The sequence below is a fragment of the Triticum dicoccoides genome, chromosome 2B, assembly GCF_002162155.2.
Source record: "Triticum dicoccoides isolate Atlit2015 ecotype Zavitan chromosome 2B, WEW_v2.0, whole genome shotgun sequence".
Taxonomy (NCBI): Eukaryota; Viridiplantae; Streptophyta; class Magnoliopsida; order Poales; family Poaceae; genus Triticum; species Triticum dicoccoides.
The window spans coordinates 164,447,965-164,458,467 of NC_041383.1; positions in this window are offsets into that span (position 1 = coordinate 164,447,965).

Genomic DNA, 10,503 nt, shown 5'->3' on the forward strand with positions numbered 1-10,503 from the left:
CATGTGTAATATGCGACGTTCCCACCAAATTGAAAATTGAGGGTTGATCGCTCTCTCTGTCATTCCCATCAACGACGAGTAAGAGCCGTGGATATGCTCACGGTCTACATTATATGGAAGGGTTCTCGTTCCTTAAAAAAGGGTTCCTACTGGAGGTGTATTGATGGTTTGTGTTAAATTAAGTGTTCTCGTTCCTTAAAAAAAGGTTCTCGTTCCTTAAAAAAGGGTTCCTCATTTGTGTTTAATTAAGTTTAAATGAACTTTGGCCGTGATTGACCGGTCGTTTAATGTTTAATTATGTTAAATCTAGGTGCATGTTTTCAAACATTTATTTTTAAGCCCACAAAAGAAATGCGTCAACCATCGTTGGGCGCAGCGGCTGAAGCAAACGAAAAACGGACACATCCGTGCTCTCGGCCAACACAAACTAAAAAAAAGCAAACAAAATCCATGTCGATTTATGTCGCCACTCGTTGGAGTTGCCCTTATTATCTTGGATCAAGACTTGCATGCAACGTACTCCCTCTGTTCCAATTTACTCGTCGTGGTTTTAGTTCAAATTTGAACTAAAACCACGACGAGTAAATCGGAACAGGGAGTACCAACGACGGGACACTTGATCAATCCAGCTTCCATGCGTTTTAATCACTCACCGGACACAGGCCACTTGTCCCGAACTTGCATGCGCGCTCAACCATTGGCCGCTGGCGAACGGACACGGGCCCGCAGTACATGCATGCACGTACGTTCACAGGAGTGTCCGTCGGGTAGGGCAGCAAGAAGTTGGATGTGTGTGGACGTTGGTTAGGGCAAGTACATTGGTTTAGACGGCAACAGTCTGCAGTACATATCCACGTCATATGCAGATAGTGTTATAGACAGCCTCTACAGTGGGTTATCTTTTTCAGTTGTCTGTGTAAACTTGTTACTGCATGAACAGTCGTGGCGTCGTGGATTTATCAAGGCTGGGGACATCCACCATGGTAGAATCATGAGCACCTGAGATGGGCCTGCCATGGGATCACGAGATAATCTGGCGCACAACCGCACCACTACCGACACCAGCCATACAACGGGAAAAGTGGCGTCGTTAGCCAGCGGATTTTCATGCCATTCGACCGTCTGCTAATTTACCGACGACCTTTTCTTTTTCTCTTCCTCTCTCTCCTCCACCTCACCAAATATCATAGGTGGCACCTCTTATAGACAGTTGAGTCATGCCCTTAGTTTTCATTGGATATACACAAGCGCCTCCATGCATGCACCCTGATCGTCGCCAGTTTTACGAAAGTCATGGGTCAACTTACCAACACCAGCGTGCGACCTGCTCGCGGCAGTCAAATGATGGAGCTTGCTCTCCGGTTGGTTGCTATCAGGCTGCACCCCTGTGCTATGCCTTTTAGAGCAAAGGGGCCATAGGGTGTAGCGCACGGATTAATGAAGGTCAGCTTACTTTTTTTAGTCTCACGGCAGCGACCTGCTGTTTCACAACAAAGTGCTTCCTACTGTCTGCCATGGATGTGTTTCACCTCCGCGCTGCATGCCTAGAAACAACATGGGGCAGCGATAAAAAAATCCGGTCTATTGCGTGCAGGCAGGCACATGCGGCGGGAAACCCAACAGTCATGGGCGCAAGAGTTCTAAAAAAAAGTCATGGCCGCTAGCAGCGCATTGGGCACCTTCCGACTTCTAACATCACGTGAAATCGTGAATGCAGCGGCACGCACAGGGGCTCGCCTGTTCGGTCGTAGTGCATGTTGACTGTTGAGTGAAAACGGGCATCACCCCCAAAACCGCAAGCGCCCGTGACGGTTCGACCAGGGAACGTTCAACGAACATGTTCGTTGGATATTGCTCGACGTGTTTCTAGTCGCTAGAACGCCATGCACCACACACGCGTGAATGTACATCAGGATATATATCTCCTTCGAGTTGCCGGGCCTAGCTCTCGCCACAGAAAAAGTGACCATATGGGATAAGCTGTGTGTGCATCCCTTTTTTTAAGTTCCGTTCCATTTTCTATCACATCTTGATTTTTTTTTTTGAGTGCATACGTCCTGAGCCCATAGCACCTACTTCAACATGATCTACGGGCTGCTAACAAAGAGGTGGCGCTGGCGAACACAACAAGGCGTACAAATGTCTCGAAAGAAATAAAAAACATAGTTAAGAGGGAAAACTTGAGTTGGCACTAGGAAAGGTTCGAACCTTCACTCAATTGTTCTCTAGATTCGTCGCTGGAACCGTTCAGCTCGAAGGAGTGTGGTCCCTTCCTGCTGGACTGCCAACTTGGCAGCCTAGTGCCTGCGCGGTGCTCCAGAAATGATAGCAGTGTGGTCCACCTTTCTCTAAAAGAGAAAATAAGCAACAAATGAAATATAACATGAAAATGCAAATGAGGCAACAGGAGGAACCAGATCCCCACATGAATGAGCGCTTGTGATTGCAGCCGCGCCAGCGAAACTTTATATCTTTGCTTTTTCCTATATATATAAATTATATTATTATATAGTTACTATGTGATTAGATTTTGATTAGGTTAATTTGGGATTAGGTGGAAGTGGTAGACAGGTATTCTTTTTATCTTGAATAGTATTTACTATTCACTAGGTAGGGCACTATTCACAATAGTGCTCCACTATTGAATACACTATTTGGAATAGTATTCCACTATTCACAACAATATTTAATTCAATATGATTACCTTCACCGTTCTAACTTGATTATATATTTAATGCAGGATCTATTTAGAGGCTGGCGAGGCCAACAATTCGTCCAGCGATGTGCGCAAAGGTGTAAAATCCTACTCAGTACTCACCATATTTTTCATTATGTTGCATCAGATGTAGCTAGTTACGTTCACTTAGCAGTTTTAATTGCAAATTTATGGGGTAAATTCCTATCGTCTTCCCAGGCAGTTCCACCCGAAGGGAACACTTCTCTGCGGCCACAAGGTTCTCATTCAAACGCCACTCTGGCTACACAGAGAACTACACACGTAGAGGTTTCTCCTATAGGATCTCTAGCATAAGAACTCGTCCCATAAATTCATAAATAAAAGCACTAAGTGAAACCAAGAAACTACATCATTTCAACAACATAATTTACATATGATTTTCCCTTTCGGGAGGCCCCGAAGGGATTACACACAACTAGGAAATTTCAAACTCTTGGCGAACTAAGCGCCTTCTTGGCTATTCTACTAGTAGTGGTGGTGGCTAGACTACGAAGGAAGTGGTGCTTTAGTGGAGAGTCTCGATGCTTTGAGTGCTCCGTGCTCTCCCGTCTCTTGTGTTCTCTTCTTGAGCCCAGCGTCTCCTTTTATAGCTGCGAGGGGTGGCTGCAAGGTGGCCTTCGGGAGCCTTCCTTCACTTATTTTACCCATGGTAGCATGCACACGTGTCCTACTTGGGTATACGCGTGTCCTTCTAATAATATAGAAAAGTGCGAGAGAGTGCCGACAAGTTTCAATCTTCAGGAATCTTTGCTTTCTTCACGTGGCATTGTCTCTCGGTAAATAATTGGCTAGTCTTTGTGTACCAGTCTTTGCTCTTCGGCCATACAGATCTTCATGCGATTAGCCTTGAGAGCTTCTTCAACCTTCAAGAATCCTCGTGTCAGTGTATGCGTACATACATGCCAAGGCTGCTTACATTTTCAATATTGCTTAATATTATTATTTATTTATTTTACAGATTGAAATCATATTTTTCATCACATTCTTTCTTTATTTCTTTGAATTTTTCATTCATTTCTTGCCTTAATTCTTTTAATATTTCCTCCTTTAATTCTTTCTTTATTATCTTTGAAAATTCTTCAAACCTTTTATCCATTTCTTGATCTATGTATTCACTGTCTAAAGGGTCAAGCCCCTTTAGAAGGCATTCTTGATATGTCTTATATTTTGGGGATTCTTCTTTCTTTATATTGTTTGAGCTTGATGCCTCCCCCTTTGTGGGAGTTGGTGAAGCAGGTATGCCTCTTTTCATTTGGATATAGTTTTTAGCCTTTGGGTCAATATAATAATCTGGTCCTAATACCTTCCTTGCCCAAAGTAAGGCCTCATCTATACTGTAATATCTTTTGAATGTTAAATCTTGTCCATTTCTTTTTGCATCTAATTTTTCAATCATAATATTCTCCCATTCCAAATATATGCCAGGTTTGTTTCCATCAAATATAAGATATAGAGTTTCTCCTTTTGGTATTTCAACTTTTGCTGGCTTTGGCACATTTTTGTTTAATTCATTAAAATATTCAGCCAAACTGTTGAGAATTGATAAAAAATATCCGTGTTCCTCTTTTTTGCGAGTATATTGGAACCAAAAGTTATCCAATATGCATCTTTGAGCTTCATCGAGCTTAATATGGGATTTTGGCTTAAAATTGAATGTATTTGGCTGAAACATTTTCAGCCTATTTTCTTCTCCAAAGAAGAGATATTCATCCTTGTTGGCGAATAATCCTTTCCTCATTCCTGCAAATTTGATGCACGAGAAAATATGTCAGGTAAGGTATTATCCTTCCCCTTAATATGCTCAAAAATAACTTTATAACCATTCCCAGCTATGGTGTCTTCAAATAAGACCCATCTTCTGGTTGAGCTTTTCTTACTATTAATTTTATTGTAATATCGGCATATGGCTTCACAGTCTGTTCGTACTGTAAATTCTTTAAATCCTAGATATAACCTAAATGCATTTATTGCATTTACAACTGCAAGAATTTCTCTATCAATATTATTTACCGTCTTTAATTTGTAACTTCCTGAAGCATATCTGCATATTTTTTCGTCTGCCTTTGGAGAGTATTTATTGGGCTTTTGTTTTAGTATCGCACTCCATCCTACCTTAGATGCATCTGTCTCAATTATAAAATAATTGTCTTCTAGAGGCAATTCTAGGGGTTTTAAATTCCTGACCTTTTCCTTGATGGCCTTTACTAATTTTATATCTTCAGAATTGAAGTATCTTTGACCATTTTTTCTTAATTTAGCATATAAAGGTCCTGCTAGCTTTGCTAAGTTATCTATATAGTTTCGCGCATAGTTTACAATTCCTAAGAACTGTTGTAAAACCTTTTTATCACTCATATTATCAGGAAACTCTAATATTTTCTTTGCAATATGTTCTTGTAGATATATTTTTCCTTCTCCTATTTCATGACCAAGGAAATTTATTTTCTCTTTGCAAATCTCCATCTTCTTTTTAGATAGTATGAGCCCATTTTGTTCTACCTTTCGAAAGAACACTTCAAGATGGGCTATATGCTCTTTGTATGATTTTGAGAATACTAACAAATCATCTATGTATACTAATATAAATGCTTGATTCTCATTACATATATTTTGCATCTTTCTTTGAAATAGTGCAGGTGCATTCTTTGGGCCTAATGGCATTACTAGCCATTCATAATGGCCTTGTGGACAAGTAAATGCTGTCCATGGAATAGATTCTTCAGCCATTTTTACTTGCCAAAATCCTGCCTTTAAATCGAATTTGGAGAAATATTTTACTTCCTTGTATTCTGTTAATCCATTCCTGCTTATTAGGTATGTTGTATGCATCGTCAACTGTATTATCATTAAGCCTTTTAAAGTTAATTACCATTCTAGATTTACCTCTAACTTCTTCAGCATGATTTCTAACTATAAAAGCAGTAGATCGATGAGGGCTTCTGCTTTCTCTTATAGCTTTTAACTTTAATAACTCTTCAATATGCATTTTGAACTCTTCGATATCTTTAGGAGTTGCTTCTATTGGTCCTGACTTAATTATATAATCTGGATTTATGATATTTATTTTGCAAACTATAGAGTTCTTATCCCAATGTTTCATTGGTATTTCTCCAATAATTTGTATACTTTCTAGTCTTTGCACAATCTTATCTATATCCTTTTTGGATTTTATATCTCTATACCAATTTGGAGAGAATGATTGCAACCCAATGCATTCAGTACATGTATTTTCTATATGATATTCTTCTATGGTCTCACTAAGTTCTTCGTCTTTACAGAATTCAAGGGGATCTGGTCTTGTGCTATATTCATCATCTAAATTAGATATTTCTACATTTTGCAAGGACTTTCTTTGTTTTCGCACTTCAGATATGTATGGAACATTATCTTGATAAGGAATAAATGTTACCCCCTCTTCATGTATGATTGTGGTTTGTAAAGATTGTTGTAAAAATCTTAACCCTATTATCATGTCATCATTTATTACTGACAAATCTCTTATTGTAATTTCCTCTATTATATATTTTGTGCCATTTATGTAAGCTTCAATATTATATGCTAGCTGGTTATGGATCTTCTTTATTCCTGACATATCGGTAGATACTTCAGCTTTATTATCATCTATAGTTTCAACTATTTCGGGACATCTCATAAAATATTTATCATGGATGATATTTTTAGTGCAACCAGTATCTAATAGTGCCGGTACTTTATATGAAATATTTGGCTTCAGAACAATCTTAACTGGGATCCTTATTCCTAACACTTCTTTGAATGGTAATCGAACAATATATTTGTTTCCAAAACTAGTAATTGCATCTTTCAATTGTATTAATTTGTCTCCTTTTTTATCCCTTACTGTTACCATTTGCTCTTTCATTTCTGTGTTTTTTGGAACATTATCATTTTCCTCTTTACTATTTTCTAACTCATCTTTAAGTTTTTCTAGCTCTGCTTCTAGCTTATTTATTCTATTTTCTAAATTTCTAACCCTACTGGATAATATTCGCTCTTCTGGTTCCAATTCTATCTCTTGTCTCCACTTTTGATTATTGGCTCTTAGACATGAGGCACATGCTTGTTTTAAACACAAGCTACATGTAAACCTATTATCTTGGCTTGGATAATATATACAGAAAGCACATTTTATGTTATAATCACCTTTTCCTCTAATCCAATCATGTTCACAATCTACTTGGTTCATCATTTCAATTTTTAAACCGGCTAAATCATCTATTAGGTCTATTTCATCTTCACTTGATTCATATTCTGGAGCCTCATTTTCTACTTCATTTGTTTCTATAATTGAATATATTGACTCATCGTCTTTTATTTCATCATCACATACTAATATATTTTCATTAACGCTATCTATAATTAACACCCTCTCTTGTTCTTCATATTTGCTAGAGTATCTTTTCTGGTCTTTATTAGGGCAAGTTCTACTTAGATGATCTGGTGAGTTACATATGAAACACCTGCATGTTTTATCATAGGTTTTCTTAGGATTATATCTTCTTACATTTCTTTTATGCAAGAATGGGGCTCTATTGTCTGATCTTCTTAAGAAATATCTTTTCTTTGTTCTAAAATTTCTATTATCTCTCCTTTGTGGTTTATAATATTTGTTTTTCCTATGCCTTTCTTCTCCATATGCAAGTGGTATTTGGACTATGTTATTGCAAAAATTATAATCTGATTTCTTCATAGATCTTTGGGCTTGAATACTAGTACACACCTTTCTTAATTGTTTGAAAACAAATGTTACAGCTTGAGATATGTTTACCATGTTTCCCGCCGTTTCCTTTTTATATTCTTCAAATATTATTGACCCTAGGGGATCAGGCAACTTATTAAAATATCTTTCTACTACGCCTACATTAAAACCTTGTTTAGCAGTAGTAGCATTATACAAATAATGCTGGGAAAACTCTTTAATACCTTTCCAGCTAGTTAATGTTAATTTCTCTATTTCTCTTAACCTTTCATTTTGCAATGAGGTATGTCCTAATTCAGGATCTTCTGCTATGATCATATTTGAGATAACATTCGCAAAGTTATTAGGGTTACTTCCTGCCCTTTTTAATTCTTCATATTGACTAGGGTATGATTCTACCCATTGTTCCCAAAGAACTTTTACAGATTCTCCTAAAAATGTTTCAAGATATGTTAACATATCTTCTACCTTAGTGCCTATGCTATACTGATTTTGTATATATTTTTGTACTATTAAACCTTTCCATATGATGATTATATTCGGCCAATCTATTGGGTCATGAGCTGCTAGGTTTAATATAGCACCATCATTTTTATAATTTTGGAATTGCACTGGTTTTTCAAAATCTCTTCTTTTAGTACCCATGTATCTATATTGTCCTGGGATATATGTAGGCTGGTAATCATCTTTTTCTGGAGGCCATTGTCCAGCTGTCCTGGTAGGTCTCTCTCTTTCTCCTTCTCTTTTTACAGATGATTCACCATATCCCCTTCTTATTTTACCACTACTTTCTACTTCCATGGCTTCCATTGCATTGTCTAAATTATGTAGTCCCACATCATCTAGTGAGTTATAGAAATCACTATTTTGTTCTGAATCATCATATCTTTCATCTTCTAACCACATTTCTTTTATTAATTCCTCCTCTTCCTCATAACTTTCTAATAATAACTTATTATTGATATCCCATTGCTCTTCTTCACTAACAATTTCTTCTTTTTGAATAATATTCTTATCTTTATTATTATTAACGACAGAATTTTTATTAATGATCGCATTTGCTTTTCTTTCTGCGGATGCTAAAATTTTATCTTCCATGCTTGAACTACTAGTGACACACATTTTATCGCTTTTTAGTTTCTTTAACCTTGCAATTTTTCGAATGATAAATAGCTCTCTTTCTCTAATTTTCGGCCAATCCTTTGTCATAGAATGACTATATTCCCATTCAATATGCTTTAGCTTCTTTTCCCAATGAATTATTTCATCATCTAAATTAGCCTTTTCCATACATTCAGATATACCTTTATTCTTATCATCATTAATTTCTGATTCTGACATAAATGATTCAGAGTCTTCTATTGATGCAGCTTTATAGTTCATAAATCGAATACTGCTACTTCCTTCACAATTTTGATAGCTTATGTAGTTTTCAGGTTGCTTTAATTCTTTTTTCTCTATTAATTCTCCTATCTTCCATTCTTCTCCTGCTCTTTCTTCAGAGCCAATTTTAAGAGGATTCATAAACTTAATACCTTTTGATTGCATACTATCAATTACGTCATTCACATTCACTCTATATCTGGAGCTACTTCTATTAGTGAGCCTTCCTATAAATTCTATACTTACTAGCAAATTTGTTCCTTTAAAATCTTCATAACCTTTAGTTTGGAAACCAAAACTCATTTTTTCAATAAATTCTTTTACGGGCATCATTAGGTCTGGAGCTATATAGGTTATTAATCTATTTTCATTCATGTCTCCTTCCAAAAATCCTAATGCTGCTTTATCTACAGATTCCCATCTTCTGTCTAATAAAGTTATCAAAACCTTCGCACCTAATTCTTCCTTGTCATACCTTTGACTCCTATGATATACATGCCTTGATGAATATATTTGTAACCACAATATTTTAATTCATTTTCAATATTTTTGCTTACAATTCTGAAATCTACTGGATGTGTTAACACGCTTAATTCTACTTCTCGAGATATTCTGTATAGACCACTCTTACTTTCAAACATACCCATGTGATATACTTGTTGTGGCTTTATTTTTCTTAGGGTATCTTTCTAATATCTTTCTAGATCTCTTTGTATATCTATAACTTCTTAAATACTATCAATATCATCAGCTTTGCATGATAATCTATACTTCATGGCTAAAGGTCTTGAATCTTACCTTACTAATTGGAGAGTTTTGTCTCGTCTAAGGAAGCCTTTAGATACGTCCATTTTTCTGAATTAATATTTCTAGTAGAGGCAACTATTCCAGATGACGATAACACAATTTCTTTGTTGCTTTGAACACTTTTTAGCTTATCTAATACTTGAATTAATAGTTGGATGATTGTGTTATTTTGTCTTATTATTACTTTGGAATCTTCTTTTGGAGAGTCGTGATCTGAAAACCCGACAGGAGGTGATAGGTATTTAGCTACTTCATTTAATGCTTGAGTATATTCGGTCATATAATTATGAGATAATCAAGGTTTTAACCTCTTGCACCAACTTTTTTATTTCAAGTATATCTTGTCTTGAATCAGTGCGTGTGAGTCACTCTTTGCCTTTACTTAAGTAACGGCCTATTGATAACACTTCTTCTTTAATATAATCGTTATTCTTGGAAACTGTATTCTGTCTTGCTTTTGCTTCCTCTAGCTTATGTAAAGCTAGATCAATTTTATTATTCAAACCTGAATACTTATCAGCAAGCTTTTGGTATTCTTTGAATAAACTTTCAAATTTTTGGTCTAAATTATCTTGTCTTTTTCCCCAAGATATGTAAAAGTTATATATCAAATCGACAACCGTATTTAACTGGCTATGAGATGAATGCCAGATATGCTCTTCAGAAGGATTTACTCTACACCTTATATTTAGATTTTCCTTAGTATTAATTACTTTACCTGCGCTAACTTCTAAGTTTAAATATTTTAACCTTTCAATGATTAAACGTTGGACCTGATACCAACAATATATGGAAAAAAATTATATATATATTATTATATAGTTACTATGTGATTAGATTTTGATTAGGTTAATTTGGG